Below are 21,290 nucleotides of genomic sequence, written 5' to 3'. Positions count from 1 at the left end.
CTCCACTTTGGGGTCTTTATGGAGAGTTCATTACATGGGTATAACTAATGAAATCATTGGTCATTGGTCACTGGTGCATACTCCGACTTCTCTCCCCTTTACAGCTGCCAGGAGGAGGGCATTAAAATGCCAGTCCTTCAAACACATGGTTGGTTCTCTAGGCAATCAGCAACCCTAACCCCACCCCCACCCTCTGCTCCGCCCTGACCTGAGGTGCTTTTCAAACATCCCCTCGTTAACATAACAAAAGACAGCTTTGTCACTCTCTTCACTCAAGAAATCTCAAAGATTTTCAGAACTCTGTACAGAAACAAAGACTTTGTATTACATATATAATATAAAACCACAATATCACATATGCCTTATTTTCCATGGAAAATGCGAGATCAACTCAGGCACAGCAAATGCCAAATGCTTCAATGGTTCATAGAATGAAGCACATGGGAATGGAGTTTCAGATGCTGCCTTGAAATTCTTATTATCTCTTGGGCTTGTGGTTCTATAATGAGGTGTCCCTGGAGAGTCACCCTAGGGTCCTAAGCTGTATGATTTTTTTAGAGGGAGAAATATTTTCCCAAAATTTTTAAGGGCTCCCAAGTATACAGCTCTTGCACACGGGACGACTTTGCCATAGGACCTTTATTCCAAAAACTTTCCTATGAAGGCTGAAGGGAGTGTCCATTGTACTGATGAAATCAAGGCTCAAGCCAGGAAAGTGACTTATAGTTTCCTGCCATCAACTGGAGAGAGAGACGCACAGTCACAGCACACCATAATGGATTGGTAAGTTCTGGAAAAGATAATGTGACCATAACTGGCTCCCCAGAATTATTTCACATATCATTTGGAAAATAAGAATAATAGTAGTAAATTGCACTTATTGGCTTAAGTCATGTGAAAGTGAAAGTGAAGTCACTCAGTCATGTGACTTCATGGACTGTAGCCCACCAGGCTCCTCCGTCCATGGGATTCTCTAGGCAAGAATACTGGAGTGGGTTGCCATTTCCTTTAATACTTTGCATAAGGCATCCAAAAAAATCCTCCTGAAGAATTCCTACCCAATATGACTTGGGTTGTTCTTGTTCAGTAACTCAGTTGTGTCTTGACTCTGCATCCCCATGGACTGCAGCACATCAGGCTTCACTATCATTCATCATCTCCCAGAGTTTGCTCAAACTCATGTTCATTGAGTGGATGATGCCATCCAACCATCTTGTCCTCTGTTGTCCCATTCTCTTCCTGCCCTCAATCTCTCCCGGCATCAGGGTCTACACCCTTGGGTAGACCAGCTTTACTGATGGGAATGTGGGGCTTTGGTGGTAAAGGGAGTGTTCCTGCTCCCAGAACCAGTGGGAAACCAAGCTGAGACTCAAACTGGAGTCCTTCCTGATTCCAGCATCCTGGTATTTGATGACTATGCCTCCAGCTCCTCAGGGATGAGAACTGGAGTTGGGGGTGGAGATATCATGCTATAGTCAGGAGCCAGGGAGATGCCTGCAGTGCTTAAGTTACTGCCGCAGCTGAATATTCCAATTACCCACTTGCTATATTTCAAACATGAAGATGATTTGTGTAGGTTGGTTTACATAGGAATGACATTCAATAAAGGAAATATATTCCTTGATCTTTGATTTGCTTAACAAGCAGCTTTCAACTTTCAGTTTTATTAATTGCTCTGAAAACCTACAATTTAGGTAAAACTAATTATATTTGATTTTACTCATTTGGTTAGTTCTCTTTTAATATAAGTGGGACTGAACACAATCACTCTCCTCTGTCTGTGTCATGTATGAAATGACAATAGGAAACGCCAGGCGACATCTCACCACGCCTCAAAACTAGACCTAACTTGATTTCTAATGAAGGGTTTGCTCTTGCAAGAAATTGCCTTGACAAGTCTTTTCTTTCTGAAATTGTTTTTTTTTTTTTTTTTTTTCCTTGTTTCTTTCTGAAAACCAAATTTTTAGCCTTCTGGTACTTTTGTATCTTCTAGGACAAGGAATGACTAATGTTATTCTTATTACAGGTGCATGCTCTGTAATCTACACTTTGATCATGAGGTATTTGTCACACCAGGGGGTGGGAGTGGGGAGAAGGACTTAATGGTCAGGGGCAGGTCTATGTTCAAAACAAGAGCTCACTATGAGCTATCACGCTGGGCCTGAGATTTTGAAGACAACGACAAACTGACAAAAGTAGTACTGAACATCCTAATCTCTGTTAGAAGTGCAGATCAGAAATCCTAAATCCAAGAGTGTGGCCAAGACCTAAGAAATAAATAAGAAACCAGGTCTTGGATGCGGAGTAGGAAATCAGACACAAGGGGCTCCATGTATCATCCTCGGCACAGCCATCAAATGATCTCACACACCCTGATGGAAACGGAAGATGTTTCCCCAAGTCACACCTATTTAGGAGCAAAACAAAGTCATATTTTACAGGAGAAAAGAGTTTAGAGTTACCCATCATCCTAAAAAAATGGTGAGAACCCAACCTTACTCAAAGTCATCTTACAGGAAGTTTTGGAAAACAAGACACAAGGAAACAACAGATCTTAACTATCATTATCATCAACCCCATGACACCTCCTTTTGGGCTCTCTGGGCTTGACGGGGTGTGCAAGCTTTGGCAAGCTGGCTCATCTCTCCCAGACTTATCTACTCTTTATTAAAATGGTAACAAACATCTCTCATGCAAGGCAGATGGATAGGTTTAAAGACAAGGTGTATGAAGACCCTGACACATGGCAGATGCACATATCTGGATAGATTTCTTTCACCCCCTTTGTTGACTTTTACTCCAAAAAGTAGTTTACAATTCACCAGAAGCAAAAAGAAGGGCATCCATCCTTTTTGTGCTGACCTCCTTCATCACACAACATTTAGGTTATTGCCGCTTGTACTTGAACCCCTTTAGCTTCTCAGAGACTCCACCAATGGCAGGGAACAAAAAATTGCAAGTGGGCCAGCCTCCATGGGATGGGCTTGCTCTGCCATTCCCGTATCTGAGTACCAGAAAAGCATCCTTAAAAGAGATGCAACCCAAATCAGTTACACAAACCCAAGGTGATTTAATCTCATGTTGGCAGAACTTTGTGTCTTCTTTCTCTGCTAGCTGCACACACATTCCTTCCTTCCAATAATGTGACGACTGATGGCGTTCCTTCCTTCCTTGCAGCAATGTTACAAAGCCCCACGTGGCTCAGAGTCTCTGCATCTGAGACTCACAGCAGCTGCCTCTGCAGATTTACGTGCATATGGCCAGCCTGCATAGCGAGAGGCACCAGAGGAGTGGAGGAAGCTTGTCACCTTTGATTACCCACCCTATCCCAGTGCTAAAGAAACAAGATGTGAGGAACAGCCGAGTAGTGCATTTGTTCCAGCCTGGAGAGTGGCTGCAACCTGAGCCCTTCGCTGCTTGCGGTCCCAGGACAGTCCTGAGAGGCACTTTCAGTGGAATGGCATTCCCCATCAGTGGTCAACGTAGACACACGGACAATTCAGACTCCACAGGAGAATGATCCCTTATGAAGAAGGAACAGATAGCGGACCAAGCTATCTGCATGGAATTTGCATTTGGCAACTCGTTGTAGTTAGAACGTTAGTCTGGGGGGCTGGAAAACTGGCTTCTAAGCTTGGCTTTGTCCCCAGCTGTGTGTCTTCGGTTGCTCTGTCTGTCCAAGAAGAAGTTAGAGAGAGTAGCACGGAAGTGCCCTTTCAGGTCTGAAATGCGTGCCCAACATCGCAGAGTCACCAAGATCTAGGGCTTGGATTCATGCAGCCGTGGTTTAATCTCAGCTCCAACATTTACCTGCAAGTCACCAAAACTCTTTTAATTTTATAAGCAAAATGGGGATAAAAAAAAAGGCCTAGTACATGAGATTATTGTAAGGATTAAATATAACGTAATCATAGTACTTAGCTCAGTGGTTGGTCCGTAGAAAGAACATAACAAATTTTAAAACTGTAATTAAATGATTGTGGAAAGAATCTGTTTAAGTGTTGATCTCTGTTGATAAGTAAATTTAAAAGTAGCTGTAAAAATCGGTTGAGTGACTACTATTCAACATAGTCTTGGAACTTTTGGCCACAGCAATCAGAGCAGAAAAAGAAGTAAAAGGAATCCAGATAGGAAAAGAAGAAGTGAAACTCTCGCTGTTTGCAGATGACATGATCCTCTATATAGAAAACCCTAAAGACTCTTCCAGAAAATTACTAGAGCTAATCAATGAATATAGTAAAGTTGCAGAATATAAAATTAACACACAGAAATCCCTTGTATTCCTATATACTAACAATGAAAAAACAGAAAGAGAAACTAAGGAAACAATACCATTCACCATTGCAACAAAAAGAATAAAATACTTAGGAGTATATCTACCTAAAGAAACAAAAGACTTGTACATAGAAAACTATAAAACACTGATGAAAGAAATCAAAGAGGACACAAACAGATGGAGAAACATACTGTGTTCATGGATTGGAAGAATCAATATTGTCAAAATGGCTATTCTACTCAAAGCAATCTATAGATTCAATGCAATCCCTATCAAGCTACCAACGGTATTTTTCACAGAACTAGAACAAATAATTTCACAATTTGTATGGAAATACAGAAAACCACGAATAGCCAAAGTAATCTTGAGAAAGAAGAATGGAACTGGAGGAATCAACCTGCCTGACTTCAGACTCTACTACAAAGCCACAGTCATCAAGACAGTATGGTACTGGCACAAAGACAGAAATATAGATCAATGGAACAGAATAGAAAGCCCAGAGATAAATCCACGAACCTATGGACACCTTATCTTTGACAAAGGAGGCAAGGATATACAATGGAAAAAAGACAACCTCTTTAACAAGTGGTGCTGGGAAAACTGGTCAACCACCTGTAAAAGAATGAAACTAGAACACTTTCTAACACCATACACAAAAATAAACTCAAAATGGATTAAAGATCTAAATGTAAGACCAGAAACTATAAAACTCCTAGAGGAGAACATAGGCAAAACACTCTCCGACATAAATCTCAGCAGGGTCCTCTATGACCCACCTCCCAGAATATTGGAAATAAAAGCAAAACTAAACAAATGGGACCTAATGAAACTTAAAATCTTCTGCACTACAAAGGAAACTATAAGTAAGGTGAAAAGACAGCCATCAGGTTGGGAGAAAATAATAGCAAATGAAGAAACAGACAAAGGATTAATCTCAAAAATATACAAGCAACTCCTGAAGTTCAATTCCAGAAAAATAAATGACCCAATCAAAAAATGGGCCAAAGAACTAAACAGACATTTCTCCAAAGAAGACATACAGATGGCTAACAAACACATGAAAAGATGCTCCACATCACTCATTATCAGAGAAATGCAAATCAAAACCACAATGAGGAACCATTACACGCCAGTCAGGATGGCTGCTATCCAAAAGTCTACAAACAATAAATGCTGGAGAGGGTGTGGAGAAAAGGGAACCTTCTTACACTGTTGGTGGGAATGCAAACTAGTACAGCCATTATGGAAAACAGTGTGGAGATTTCTTAAAAAACTGGAAATAGAACTGCCATATGACCCAGCAATACCACTTTTGGGCATACACACCAAGGAAACCAGATCTGAAAGAGACACGTGCACCCCAATGTTCATCGCAGCACTGTTTATAACAGCCAGGACATGGAAGCAGCCTAGATGCCCATCAGCAGATGAATGGATAAGGAAGCTGTGGTACATATACACCATGGAATATTACTCAGCCGTTAAAAAGAATTCATTTGAATCAGTTCTAATGAGATGGACGAAACTGGAGCCCATTATACAGAGTGAAGTAAACCAGAAAGATAAAGAACATTACAGCATACTAACACATATATATGGAATTTAGAAAGATGGTAATGATAACCCTATATGCAAAACAGAAAAAGAGACACAGAAGTACAGAACAGACTTTTGAACTCTGCGGGAGAAGGTGAGGGTGGGATGTTTCAAAAGAACAGCATGTATATTTTCTATGGTGAAACAGATCACTAGCCCAGGTGAGATGCATGAGACGAGTGCTTGGGCCTGGTGCACTGGGAGGACCCAGAGGAGTCGGGTGGAGAGGGAGGTGGGAGGGGGGATCGGGATGGAGAATACGTGTAACTCTATGGCTGATTCGTGTCAATGTATGACAAAACCCACTGAAATGTTGTGAAGTAATTGGCCTCCAACTAATAAAATAAAATTAAAAAAAAAAAATCGGTTGAGTGGAGACACTGAACATGATGGGGAAGACATGAGGATGCCCATTTCTGCAAATGCACTGAATACAGTTCCAGAAAAGGTACAGAGATGAATGAACGTGCAGATAAAACAAATAAGCAGGAACCATGGACAACAGGCACAACTGCACACACCTCACATGCTTGCAAAGTAAGGCTCAAAATTCTCCAAGTAAGGCTTCAACAGCATGTGAACCAAGAACTTCCAGATGTTCAAGCTGGATTTAGAAAAGTCAGAGGAACCCAGGAATCAAGTTACCAACATCCCTTGGATCATCAAAAATGCAAGAGAGTTCCAGAAAAATATCTACTTCTGCTTTATCGACTACACCAAAGGCTTTGACTGTGTGGATCACAGCAAACTGCGGAAAATTGTTAAAGAGATGGGAATACCAGATCACCTTACCTGCCCCGTGAGATACCTGTATGCAGGTCAAGAAGCAACAGTTAGAACCAGACATGGAACCACAGACTGGTTCTAAATCGGGAAAGGAGTACGTCAAGCCTGTATATTATCACCCTGATTATTTAACTTATATGCAGAGTACATCATGCAAAATGCTGGGTGGAGGAAGCACAAGCTGGAATTTCAGGAAAATACCAATAACCTCAGATATGCAGATAACACCACCATTATGGCAGAAAGTGAAGAACTAAAGAGCCTCTTGATGAAAGTGAAAGAGGAGAGTGAAAAAGTTGGCTTAAAGCTCAACATTCAGGAAACTAAAATCATGGCAACCAGTCCCATCACTTCAAGGCAAATAGATGGGGAAACAATGGAAACAGTGAGAGACTTTATTCTGGGGGGCTCCAAAATCATTGCTGATGGAGACTGCAGCCATGAAATCAAAGGACACTTGTTCCTTGGAAGAAAAGTTATGACCAACCTAGACAGCATATTAAAAACCAGAGACATTACTTTACTGATAAAGGTCCATCTAGTCAAAGCTTTGGTTTTTTCAGCAGTCATATATGGATGTGAGAGTTGGACCATAAAGAAGGCTGAGCACTGAAGAATTTTTTGAACTATGGTGTTGGAGAAGACTCTTGAGAGTCCCTTGGCCTGCAAGGAGATCCAACCAGTCCATCCTAAAGCAAATTAGTCCTGAATACTCATTGGAAGGACTGATACTGAAGCTGAAGCTCCAATACTTTGGCCACCTGATGTGAAGAGCTGAATCACTGGAAAAGACCCTGATGCTAGGAAAGATTGAAGGCAAGAGGAAAAGGGGATGACAGAGGATGAGATGGCTGGATGGCATCACAGACTTGATGGACATGAGTTTGAGCAAGCTCCTGGTGTTGGTGATGGACAGGGAAGCCTGGCATGCTGCATCCCATGGGGTCGCAAAGAGTCGGGCATGACTGAGCTACTGAACTGAACTGAACTGATGGACAACAGGGCCTTCCCTGGCAGTTCAGCAGTAAAGAACCCACCTGTCAATGCAGGAGACCAGGTTCAATCCCTGCATCAAGAAGATCCCCTGGAGGAGGGCATGGCATCCCACTCCACTATTCTTGCCTGAGAAATCCTATGGACAGAAGTCTGGCAGGTTATAGTGTACGGGGTCACGAAAGAGTCGGATGGACATGACTGAGCAACTAAACCACCACCACATGGACAACAGGGCTTCCTGAAAGGCCATTTGGACCCTGGCTGCTCGAGGGTCCTTCGGCTTCCATGAAGGTTCCCTGATTCTCTCCTCCTTTTCAGCATTCTCCAAGGCAGCAGGCCTGCTCCAATCATGTCTGAAGCTCATAGAAAACTCCATTTACAGTCAACCTGCATAGAAAAGGCAAAGGAAAGAGTCAATGCAATTAACCCAGAGTGAAATCCTGCTTCGAAAAAAATATCCTCCCACTCTATTCTTGGATTTATAGCTCAAGGTTTTCACTGGAATGGCTCTTGTAAATTAATTGCAGACACAATTGTCTACGGGCATTCTCCGAAGAAGTGGCAAGCAGTTAATTGCACCCCGAATTAGCCAATTCTGCCCATAATTAACCATTTGAAGACAATTAATTGCATGCATAATATTTGCACCTGCAACTAATTGGAGACCCTTATATTGTTCCTGGAAGAAATAAATAAATAAGTAACAACAACAACAACCACCAAAGAACAAGGGGCCACTCTCCAAATGGAGTCGTTTATAGACAAAGCTTCCCGGAGCCCAGGAACACTCTCTGTATCACAGCTGCATTGGTGGAAAAGCAATTTTAACCGTCCAGGACCACTGAGGTTTGCAGGACGTTATTTGATGCTTTTCTTACCTTTTTTTTTTTTTTTTTAAATCTTCCTATTGTTAATGAGAATGAACAGTACTTAAACTTAATTTCTTCAATTATGCAAGCAAAATACATAAGACTACCCAGGTTTGGAAAAATTAAAACATCCCATCCCGTATCAAAATAATGGTGCTATTTTAAAACAAAGACTGAATTCTTTTACCTTTGCTCCTGCTCTTGTTTCACTTATGGGGTGTGTGCGTGTGTTCAGCCACGTCATCATGTCCGATTCTTTGCGACCCCATGGTCTGTAGCCGGTCAGACTCCTCTGTCCATAGGATTCTCCAGGTAAGAATACTGGAGTGGGTTGTCATTTCCTCCGCCAGGGGATCTTCTTGACCCAGGGATTGAACCCATGTCTCCTGAATTTCAGGCAGATTCTTTACCCACTGAGCCACCTGGGAAGCCCTGTTTCACCCATACGCTGACTAAACGTGCTTTTAGAAGGAGGAAAGAAATAAATGTTCCCCCAGATCTTGAGGGCCTGAGAAGAGCACATATGCATCATGTTATACTTCTGCTGGCGAGTGGGGTCTGTGGATGAGCACAATCTGTTTTCACTCTTTAAGAAAACAAGTTGCTGTGATTAATAATAACAAGGATAATACTAACAACCATCACAACAGTAACTGCAGTCACCATGTAGTAAATACTTTGGCCAATCCTTCACCTAACCTCACTTAAAATGTTATCACAATTCAAAAAAGATATTTTGTGCCCATTTTGTGGATGAGAAAATTGTTCATTAGAGCTGCCTAATTTTCCTAATTACAGAGGCATCAGTAAACTTGTGTAATTCAATTGACAGCAAGTGCTCAACACAGCTCCTGAAATACAGTCAACACTCAACTAAGGGCAGCAAAGTGTCTGTAGCCCTGTTAATTACTAAGTTTACTCTCTTTTCATGGATATGTTGAGGATGGAATTGTAAACCTAAAACGTGATACTGTCCTAAGTGCATCATATGAAATAAATTGATGCAAATTCAGTAACAAAGGCAAGAGAATAATACCATTGTCATCCTCATTTTACAGATGCTTAAATTGAGGCAGGGAAATGTTAAATAACCTGCTCAAGAATATACAACTGGTGAGGAGATAAGAGAAGGGATTCAAATACTGACATTCTGACTCAAGTTTAGCTACTACACAATTTTGCCTCTTATAACCTGGACAGATGGATTTGTCTGTAAAATTGTGTGCGTGTGTGTAAATCTGGATGTGCTGGAACTGTCAAAAATCAATACGTATTTCGAACTTCCCTGGCAGTCCAGTGGTTAAGACTCCAAGATTTCGCTGCAGAGGGCACCAGTTTAATCCCCGGTCAGGGAACTAAGATCCCACATGCCATACGGCACGGTGAAAGAAAAAAAAATAGCATATAAAAATTGGCCTAGATGCTAAATGTTCACTTTCTCAAATGACAGCAGAACCACTGTCCCTGGTTTACAAAGAACACGGGGAGAATATTCTCGTTCCTGCCCACATCCAAAGCCCACTAGCTGAAGGTCAGTCCCATCCTGCAAGGGCATGACCTCCATGACTCAAGAGGCAACTGAAGAGTCCTGGAGAGGAGGGGCTGGGAAGAGCAAGCAGGAGGAAGATGCAGAGCTAAGTGTGGGGGCCAGACCTCAGCAGACAGGAGGCAGAGAGCAGGGGCTGGGGCGAGTGGTCCCGGAGCACAGGATGGGTGGAGGCAACTGGAGAAATGGGGGTGCTGTGCGGGGCAGAAGAGCCGTCCCCAGTCCAGGTCTTCTTAGGACCCTGGGGGTCTCACTGGAACCTTAAATGCGGCTGAACAGCCTTCCTGCAGGAGCCTTGTTTGTGAGGCTGGAACTACACCGTGATACAAGCTTCAAATCCTAACAATTGGTCTTCTCTCTTCTCTGTAAGAGAGCTTAGGAGAGCCCACTAAATATTTGATGAAGGGTAAAGAGAACAGTGCTCAGGCAAGAGGAGCAGACGGAGCGGGGCTCCCGGTGACCCCAAGGTCAGTACATCAGCAAGAATAAGCACCAGAGCTGACACCCAACCCAGGCAGTCAGGGAAAGCAAGAAACACCAACTTTGAGAGGATATAAGGTTTATCATGTGACCATGATAAGCTTTCAGGACATCAGAACATGCATGTTCATTTTCCCCTTATTAAAAAAAAAAATCTGAAACACACAGGGTCAACTTTATACTAATAAGAGTTTTGAGCTGGACAAACAAGGATTAGGTAGGATCCTTGCCACAGGTCTAGATCTCCTTATCATCTGTTGGAAAGGAACTCATTCATCAAACTATCGAGAGGAAGGTTTTATCATCAGACACACATCCAAATGACTCTTCCTTTAACACTATTTTTTCAGCTTGTGCGCAAAAGGAGAGCGTGTTGTCAATGTCCTGGTGAATCAAGGCCCTGCAGCCGTGTGTGCACATCTACACCTGCACACACTTTACCTTCCTCCGTTTCACAGCATGGTGTTGTTATTCAGTCGTGTCTGACTCTTTGTGACCTCATGGACTGCAGCACTGCGGCTTCCATGACCTTCACTGTCTTCCAGAGTTTGCTCAAACTCATGATAGTTCCTGATCAACAGAAAGAAGCATTAGTTTCGTAGGTGCTCTTACAACAGCTGTTTTCTCCTAGTAAAGAAATCCTTCTTTTCTCCTTTTCATTCATTTGCTTCATTATCCATCCTTTGTTGCTGTTCAGTCACTCAGTCATGTATGACTCTTTGTGATCCATGGACTGGAGCATGCCAGGCTTCCCTGTCCATCCTAGTGTGTGTGTGTGTGTTTTCCACAGCTGAATGTGAAGTGTATGAGTCCATATTCTACTTCCCTTTCCTTTTTGACATATGAGTAAAGCTTATATTGTACAATCTGATATTCACCAGGACCATTCGGAAATTGATAAAAGCCACTTTGTTACCTAATATGCAAGACGTTTGGGGTCTTACAAGAGGGGACGCCCAATTTACTGTGTTGATGCTTCTTATTTACCCATTTCAGTTGAGAGACAGATCCATTTTGCCTTATGGAATTACCCTTTCACAGAAAGGGGTTTACAACCCAGTGTGGAGGGAGGCAGCAACAAATGTGTGTAATAATATGAGTTCAAAAAAATTCCTGTGGATGAGGAAACGGCAGATAATGGGTGACTGCAGTTCTGGCATCTAGATATCTATGAAAACATCCCCAAATGCATATAACATGTAACAACCACATGTCACTAGAGCTACTTACCAGGCTTGATGGGATGGTGTCCTGATCAAGGTAAGGCAGTGTGAAGACAGAAGTTATTAAATAACTGTGGTCACCCATTATCTGCAGTTTCCTCATCCACAGGGATTTTTTTTTGAACTCATATTATTACACACATCAGTTGCTGCCTCCCCACCCGCCACTGGACTGTAACCTCCCTCTGTCTCCAGAAGAAGGTCAGCAGGTAATCCACGTGTGGGGGGCGGGGGGGCGCGGGGGCCATCCGTCATGGACTGACCGCTGCGACAGCTGTTTCCTGTCCGACTCCCCCTCCCTCTCACCCACCAGAACGAGAATCTAAAGCTTCCTTAATAAAGCTGGCAAGCGCCCCCGCTACGTGTAGAAAGGAGACCAACAGCCTGCCGTCTTCTCTCTCCCCAAGTAGACGCAATTCCCCGGGGGGAGGGTTTTCTGAGAGGAGGACAGAGCTGGGGGTGGAGAAACAGAGAGAGGATGGAGAGAGAAGAAAAATCAAGACTTCGGTCTGGTCAGGCTCCCAGGGCATCTTTGCTTCCATATTGATGCTCATGTTGGTCGCTACTCTCTTGGGAACCCCCAGGGTACCACCCGGGTACCACCCTCTCGGCAACCCCCGCCCCCATCCCTCCCCCTCCCCAACGGAGGCACACATCCAGGCTTCCCTTCGGCTCGAGGACCCCGTGAGCAGGAGCTTACCCACGCAGAATTCAGACAGACGCGCGTTCTCCGACGGATGCCGGGACAGGCCGAGCCCGGGTGGCGCGGGGACGCGTACCTTCGCAAATAACGCGAACATTTCCGCAGTCTCCGTGCAGTGAGCCCGGAAGATCCAGCATCTCGGACCCCCGCGCCTCCGCTTTGGAGGGCCAGTTGCTGCAAAGCCTTTTCTCACGTTATTTGCAAGATGCTCACCTTCTTCAGTCTTCAAACACGACCTAATTGCCGCCTGCCAGGCAGGGGGGAGGTGTAAAGTGCGGTCCTATTCCATGGGGCCGGGCGGATCCAAGCAGGTGGAAACAAGGGGATAGAGGGGGCGGGAGAATCAAAAATTAGCTTCTTGTTCATTAACCAGTGTGCCCAAGTCCACCATGCATGCGTTAAACAAACAACAACAACACCACCCGCCCCCCGCCACCAAAAAAATCAGTTGCTTTAAAAAATGGACAAGAACAAAAGCTCACAAAACCAGGAGCTACAGGCAGATGGATTCACACGGGCGGGGGTGGGGTGGGGGCTGAGGGTGGGGGACATCCTGATCTCAGAGTGTCAGCCCTCCTTCCCCAGCCTGGCGGCTTCCACCAAGGCTGGCCTTTCAAGTAAGTCAGACGCTGAGGGTCTGGTTTCATCAAAACCACACTGTTCCTTGACCATGGTTCCTGGCAACTCGGGCTTAGAGATGAAATATTAATGAAACAGGGAGGAGACAGAGAAAGGAAACCACTGAGTGGGTTTAATACTTTGTTCTGGGATCATCTCTGGGAGGGAAGACAGAAGAAATGTCTGAGCAGGCCTGCGGAGTCCATTTTGCCTGAGAAAAAAGCTAGAGTTGAAAGCCAAGTCTGGGCATTTTCTGACCTTGGTGAGATAGGTTATAATTAGTGCCTGGTTACACAAGTGCATTAAAAATACCCAGGCAAAGATCTTGAGACTAAGCAAAAATTTCTTAGCAATACCAGCAAAAGTTCAATCTATAAAAGAAAAAAAAAAAATGGACAAATTGAACTTTGTTAAAATTAAGAGCTGCTCTTTGAAAGACACTGTGATGAAAATGAAAAGACCAGTCACAGATCATTGACTGAAAATACTCGTAAATAATGTGTCTGATAAAGAACTTGGGTATGAAATATATAAGGAATTATCACAACTCAGTTATAAGGGGAATGACAGTTCACGAGTACTGGGTCTCACTTTGAGATGAAATTGTTTGAAATTAGACAGTGGTAATGATTGCACAACTATGGATATATGTATATATTTAACATAAATGTATATAGTTAATTTATACATGCTAAAATGAACTAATTTTATAGTTTAAATGGGTAAAATGTATGTGAATTATTTCTCAATTAAACTATTCCTTAAAAGCAAAAAAAAAAAAAAAAAAAAACCCAGGACAAAAAAATCAAGCCTATTGGAGAGCCTCTGTATTGTATTATTGCCCTTGTGGGATGAGAGCCAGCAGTAAATTCACGTCACAGCTTCCAGTGGACGTCCTCACCCTGTGTGGAGTAGAGCAGAATTCTGCCCACATCACCACATGTAGACTTTTGTTCAGCAGCTCCAGCAGGCTGTGGGGAACTGCCTTTGATTTTCACTGGGCAATAGCAGAGAGTCCTGTGATTTAGATAAACCCACAGGCGCGTAGGTGGGCATGTGAGAACTTGCCAAAAGAAAGCAGCAGATATTTCACCTTTAGACATAAAGTGGTGCTCTGAAAAATATATATATATATATTAAAATTTTCTTTTTTTCAGACTTCTACTGAAAATATGGATTTAAAATAAATATTACTGGTATAATTGACTACCTGTGAACAAAAATAGTGTATGTTACTACTTTACAATGGAAATTAAAAGTCCCTTACAAGTTGATTGACACAATTGCAGAAAGAAAACATCGAATATCATTGACAAAATAGAATTTGCTTAAGATTTCAAGGTAGAATCCTTTTTTGGTTTTTTTTTTTTTTTGCTTTTTCAATTTTTATTTTATATTGACCTTTTAAAATTTTCTAATTGTTTATGACAATTTTCGTCTATCTATATATTGTCTGGGAAATAACTCTGCTTTTATTTTAACAACCAACATGTATTTGGCTAAAACATACATATTCTTAACATATCTAAAGGATGGGTTAAAATAATTAAAAAGCAAGTACAATATTTTATGTAGAGAAAGCTTAACTGAATTCAGTGACTGGCCTGTGCTAGAATCCTGCTCTGGGCACTTTGGGGACCTGAAATTCAGCATTCAATCCCTGATGCCTCACACCCCATCACCTCCTCTCCTGGTGAAACCATGAGTCAAGCTGCAGCCCAATGGCATGTGGCATTCCCCTTTCCTTTGCCGGAAATCCACGAGAAACATCTGTTGGTTTTACCAAGAGAGGAGCCTCAGGTAATGAAGATCAGGCACCTAAGCTCTTGTTGTTTTCCAGATGGCTTTGAATTCTACACGCAGGTAAGTGCAAGAACCAGTCACACATGCCTGAGGCTGCTCACTAAGGATGCTCTCTCCTGTCCTGGGAGGTCCTCTGCCTGGCCCACATCTGCCACCCTCAGACTTGCAGAGTTTAAGTGTTTGTCTGAATTAACCTTCAAGGAACTGTTTCTGATTAATTATCGTATCCTTCACATGTGGGGGATAGAGTCTTTTTTCTTATTTCCTTAAATTTTACACCAAGCCACAGACAGGAACTTTGGAAATTTAAAGCACTTGATCTTGTTCTTAATGGATTTTTTTTTAAGCTATGTTTCAGGTATAGGGACTAGTCAGAGAAAGGTTAGATAACTGAATTTTCCTAAAGCTAGAAATGAAACAAACCCTACAAACATGCACTTATGTCTAAAGGGATCCCCAGGTGGCTCAGATGGTAAGGAATCTGCTCAAAATGTGGGACACCCAGGTTTGATCCCTGGTTTGGGAAGATCCCCTAGTGAAGGGTATGGCAGCCCACTCCAGTATTCTTGCCTGAGAATCCCATGGACAGAGAAGCCCGGCAAGTTACAGATCCAAAGGGTTGCAAAGAGTCAGACACGACTGAAGAGACTTACTTTACTCTTGTCTAAAGAGTTTTGGTCTCACATAATGCGGGCTGCTTTGCTAGCAGTGTTCCAGGATAAACAATGGAGCTGACATTTTAAAAAATTTTTCATGTCATGGTGATTCCAGGGTGAGGGTGGAGTAGGTACATTTTGAGCCTGGAACATTGTTTTTTACCAGAAAGTAGTAAAGTGCTCAAAACCAAGACAAGGATAAGTCACGGATACTCTGCAGTCAGGTTGGGGGATATCAAGATAATTAAACTGTAACAACTGTGAGTCCAGAGTTCATACCAATAATACATAAGAAACTGGGGGCTCAGAGGGGGCTCTTATTTCTAGTAGAACTTCTAAGGCAAGTTAGTAAATGTGAAAAGAATGCAGCAGTTGGAAAATCCGTCATTTCTCAAACCTCACAGTAAATACTGATTCATGAAAAAAATAATCCATTTATCCTAAATCAAGAGGGACATTCTAATGAAGAGCAGAGCAGTATTTATTTGCATGGTTTATCAGCTGCAAAGTAAAATTATAAACTGCAGTGCCAGAGAAATCAGAAAATCTTTTGAGGGGCGATTATGGCCATGGATATGGTGGGTTTCTAGATCAAGTTCCTGGAGGAGAGCATAGCATCTCCTAAGCTGTGTTACAGCCAAAACATGAGCTGGTGTAACCATGGAGCAACAGCAGGCAAACCCCAGCTCAGAAACGTGGTGTTAAAATGGAAAGGCAGTGTATTCTCCAAAAATGTCTGTGTTGTAAAAGACAAGGAAAGGCTATAGAAGTGATCCAGACTAAAAGAGATGAGAGAGACAAAAGAAGCAAATGTAACATGAGATTCTAGACTGGGTGTTGTACTACTAAGAAAGCTAAAAAAAAAAAAAAAAAAAAAGAAAGAAAGAAAATACTAGGTCTGTTGACAAAAATTGCAATAAAATGATAGGTTAGATAGAAGTGTTATAACAATGCTAATTTTACTGCAGCTTATAATTGTGCTATATGAATGTATGTATATATTAGTGTATATAATGTGCACTGAAGTATTTAGGATAAAAGGTTATAATGCATAGGACTTATTCTCATGTGAATCAGAAACAATCGTATGTGTATATATCTGTGTATATGTATCAATGGGCTTATTTTCTCAGTCATGTCTGACTCTTTGAGACCCCATGAACTGTAGCCAGCCCAGCTCCTCTGTGCATGGGATTTCCCAAGCAAGAATACTGGAGTGAGTTGCCATTTCCTCCTCCAGGGGATCTTCTTGACCCAAGAATGGAACCTGCATTTCCTGTGTGTACTGCATTGCAGGTGGATTCTTTACCTGCTGAGCCATCAGGGAAGCTCCATGTATCTATATCAATATATCTCAATATTGATCTCAATTTCTTTCTCTATATCTGTCTTTATCTATATCATATCTGAAGATAAAATACAAATGCAGTAAAAAATTCAAAACAAATTTATTAATGGATCAAGAGTACATTGGTGTTCTTTATACCCTTGTTTTTTATTCTTGCAACATTTTTATGAATTTGTAAGTTTTTCCAAATGCTTCTGGAGAGTTTGAGAGCATCGTTTATTTCACAGGAGGGAAAGCAGGAGCTGGATTCAGTAAACAATGCATCCATGGTAACAAAGAGCTCCATGATGGAGCTGAGATTTCAGCCACGTTTCCCAGACCCCCCTTCCTGCCTCGCCCCACCCGCTGACTGGTGCCCCTCACAGTGCCCCAAAACCTCTCCCCTCTGGATGTGAAATCCCCTGTGACCTTTCTCTTCCCTTTCTCCATTGTGGGTTTAACTCATGAAAGGGTGGGGTGACCACCTTCCGCTGTCCTGTCCGGTGTTTGCAACCTTAGATGTGGAAGCAAAGATTGACCGCCCAGTGGAAACTCTTGAGTAGCAGTTTCACTTGTGACCACACGTTCAGACCTGAGAAGGAAGCTGCCCCACCAGCTTTGCTGGGGCGCCTGCAAAAAAAGAGGAAGCCTTACAGTGTGGAGATGTTTGTACTTAGAGACGTAAATAACCAAGGACAGTGGCTCTGGTGAATGCCATCTATGCCGCTGATTATTTTGGAAAGGGCTGCATTAGCGTCATCTGTTTTGTCTTTTCATGATCATGTGGTTTCTAGTACCAGTGTGGAAGAGGGCAGCTAGGAAAAAAGCACCCTCTTACATGTGACAGCTATGCAACCTGAGTGAGTATAGAAGGTGGCACAGGTGGCTGAAGCAGAGCAGGCGATGTTGAAGGAAAGCTGACACTTGAGCCAATAGTCAGTGTGTAGCGTGTCCCCAAGTCATCCCCTGCTACCATGCAGGGTGATCACACCAGCCCCGGTCATGACTCTTACCCAAGCTGAGACTCCAGCCATGCACGTGGAGCACCCAGCACCCTGCCAACCTCATCCACTCAGTGCCAGGGGCATCCACACTCCTCTGTCATTTGAAAAGAAAAAAAGAAAAAGCCTAACTGATGCTTTAAGAAATGGAATCTGTTCTTGGGATTCTTTCATGTCACAGAAAGCTATTGTTTACAGATAATCCTGGAACAACCACCTTTGTCAGGAGCACATCAGACCACACGCTGGGCACCTTGGCTGTTGCCAACGACACTGACGGTTTCCACTCTGCAGCCACCTGCTGCCCAGCTGTCCTTCATGGCCCTCTCAGGATGGCTTTTTCCCATCGAGATCTGGAAAGGCAACTGCAAAGCGGAAGCAAGGCCATAAGAAAAAGCGTGACACTCCTGCACAAACCATCTGCTATCCCCACTCAGGTAGGATGCTGTAACTTGCACACTTGCCACAAGAAGGCCTGTGCCTGCCTTAAAGAGCTGTTGTTTCAGGAAGAATTGCTCTTTTGGTTTGTTTAGAAGAAGTGTCTGTGGATGAGCTGGGTGAGCTTGGAAAGCAGAAAGCCCTTTAGCTTAACAAACAGAGGAAGACCAAATATCTACAGAATAGTATGGAATACAGAGAAAACCAGACCCAGAGTTCAAAACTAATGGGCACCTTGCTACTAATGAGTAGAATGGCCCTTCTTGGGTCTAATACCAGTTTATGCCCCTGAAACATACTCATCTAGGAAAGCCACTCACCCCCATGGCGGATGCTGCTGGGAAAGGAAAGGGATGAGAACTGGGGTCTGAGCGTTTGCCCCAGACAGATCTGAGGACCATGAAGCATGAGAAGATGCTGGTGCCTCCTTGGGGCCTGGAGAAGGTTGGACTTAAAGAGCCGCACTTCTGAATGCTCCCACTCTTCCCCTGCCACCACAAGATACTTTTATTCTGTCTTCTTAGCAAGAGCAAGGATTTCAAATCAGCCAGAAAGAATGGAATAGCTATTGATCAAAGGCTATAAGAATTGATCTAATGAAAGAGCTTAATGTTAGTATTACATCAAATTATTTAGGTTCTACCCCATAGCCCAACCCTGGCAGGAAACTTTTGAAGAAATAAAGAAAAGGTACCATTCTGACATCAATGCAGAAAATAGTTTTCACTCATTTTTTCTTTAAAATCGACAGACCCTCTCCTACATCATAAGGGCAGGAAATGTGCGTTGCCAAGTTTAGCTTCTGCCATCCAGTCACCAAGACTGAAGGCAAAAAGGAGACGGGGAATTTCTGATAAACGGTGTTCTTTCCAAACGAAGGGCTTCTGTATTCACTGCTCACAGAGAGCCTCCTGAGCCTCGTGTTTTCAAAACCGCAGGTGTCTTTTACTTCATCCTGAGTAATTTGGGGGTAATCTTACAGCCCAGCCCTGCCTTTCAGAGAAACACGTGTGGAATTTCTCTCTGTGCTCCTTTCAGGCAAGAAGATAATTCACATTTTTGAGAAGCTCCTGTTTTTTTCTTCTCTGCCTCAGCTATGAGTGTCCTAATAACTTCTAATTACTTGGCCTTGAGAAGGATGAGGAGTAGGCGGCTCGCTCGGAGCTTGGCGTCTTTGTTCTGGGTCGACTGGCATGCACCTCTCTCTGCTCACGTTGGTGGAGAACAGAGAATAGATTCTAATTAAATCCCGTATTTTTCAGATAACTCAACTGAGTAAACTGACAACAATGTTATCAGTGGGCATGTTGTCGTGTTTGATCAAGTTCTTTCCAGAGCTATATAATCTCTCATAAAACCTCTCTGAATTGTACCTACTGTTCAGAGGACCCTTTGAGCATATCTGTTTTTCTCTTTTTTTCTAGATTCCATGGGTGTGGAAGGGGTGGGGCAGTGATGTTTGTAAGGCTCATATCACTCACATAGAGTGATTCTTCCTTTTTGTTTTTGTTTTTAATTAACAATTTCCCCTAATCTTTGACTTTTACTGTTTTGCTATAAAACCCCACTCAGGACACACAGTGATGTGTATTTTTCATATATTACTAAAGTGGAAAGAATAAGATGCTTCAAGACTCAGTTCAGTTCCGTTCAGCCTCTCAGTCGTGTCCAACTCTTTGTGACCTCATGGACTGCAGCACACCAGGCCTCCCTGTCTATCACCAACTCCTGAAGTTCACTCAAACTCATGTTCAATGAGATGGTGATGCCATCCAACCATCTCATCTTCTACCGTCCCCTTTTTCTGCCTTCAGTCTCTCCCAGCATCAGGGTCTTTTCCAGTGAGTCAGTTCTTCGCATCAGGTGGCCAAAGTATCGGAGTTTCAGTTTCAGCATCAGTCCTTCCAATGAATATTCAGGACTTGTCAAAGCTGAAATGCATCTAATATCTACTGTTTTCCAGGCACCACACCTGCATCTCCCATGCATTATCTTATCTGAGGCCTAGAACAACCCAGGTTATTAATTGTACCTTGGAGAAGAGGAAACTGAAGCACTATGCAAACTAAACATCTTGTTCAGGTCACAGAGTAAAGAAAGTATTTTGAAACTTACTTTCAAGAGTAGATGGTGAGAAGGAAATAAAACATAAAACCACTCTGTGCTGGGCAATTAAGTTCTGATGTATGGGTCCACATCTGTTAGTGTTTTAACAGGAAATAGACCCTGAATAGGAGGATTTATAAAGTTTTATTTGCAAAGATGCTAATGGCAGAGCTTGGGGTGAGTTGTAGGACTTTGGAGGCTACCATCAATTGAGCTATTACAGCCCCCACCCCCAATACTGGGGTGAGGGGAGGGAAGAACTCCAAGAGGCTGCCAGGAGACAAAGACGATGGTGTACATGCAGCCGGGTGCAAGAAGAGGATCTCTGATGATCTTCACTCAAGGAAGCAGCCAAAGGCCACCCTGCAGGGTCAGAGCTGAGACCTCCTTCTCCTGCTTCAAGCCCCTGCAGGGGAAGCCCTTCTGGAGTCCAGGGGACTCAGCAGTCCTGCCAAGGGAGGAGGAGAAAGGGGAGGGAGAGGTCCTGGAGGGAAGGGGGAGATCCAGCGTGCAGGCTCCATTCTCGCTTCCCATCCATGACCCTGCTTCTCCATTCTGCCACCTGCCTCTTGCCCGGGGTCCGCTTCTCCATCTTGGACTCACTTAGAGAGATATGGATGACCCACAGTGATGACAAAGAAGGCATCTTCATTTCCAGGGCCAAACACAGTGGAGGTGAAGCTAGAGGAAAGCTTATAAACAGGGGAGGTGGAAGAAGGCTAGGCTGTGAGTTGACCTCTTTCCTAGGGTCCCCGGCCTGGGCCTCACCCTCTTCACCTAGTTGGGGATGGGTCACTTGGCTGAAATCCAGATCCATTTATTCATGGCTTTGGCCATCAGATTTTATTCCCTTTAATTAGAACTCT

At 43.2% G+C, this 21,290-nt stretch overlaps 1 long non-coding RNA gene across 1 annotated transcript; it reads right to left on the bottom strand.

The window, feature by feature from the left end:
- Nucleotides 1–2,784: 2,784 nt before the first annotated feature.
- LOC136162716 (uncharacterized) lies at nt 2,785–10,138 on the bottom strand. Its single transcript, XR_010662166.1, has 3 exons — nt 8,711–10,138; nt 7,696–8,041; nt 2,785–3,810 (listed from the first exon to the last, which is right to left on the bottom strand). It is a non-coding gene; the product is annotated as an uncharacterized lncRNA (long non-coding RNA).
- Nucleotides 10,139–21,290: the final 11,152 nt, after the last annotated feature.

Source organism: Muntiacus reevesi, chromosome 3, assembly GCF_963930625.1.
Source record: "Muntiacus reevesi chromosome 3, mMunRee1.1, whole genome shotgun sequence".
Taxonomy (NCBI): domain Eukaryota; kingdom Metazoa; phylum Chordata; class Mammalia; order Artiodactyla; family Cervidae; genus Muntiacus; species Muntiacus reevesi.
This window is presented reverse-complemented; position numbering and strand designations above follow the sequence as displayed.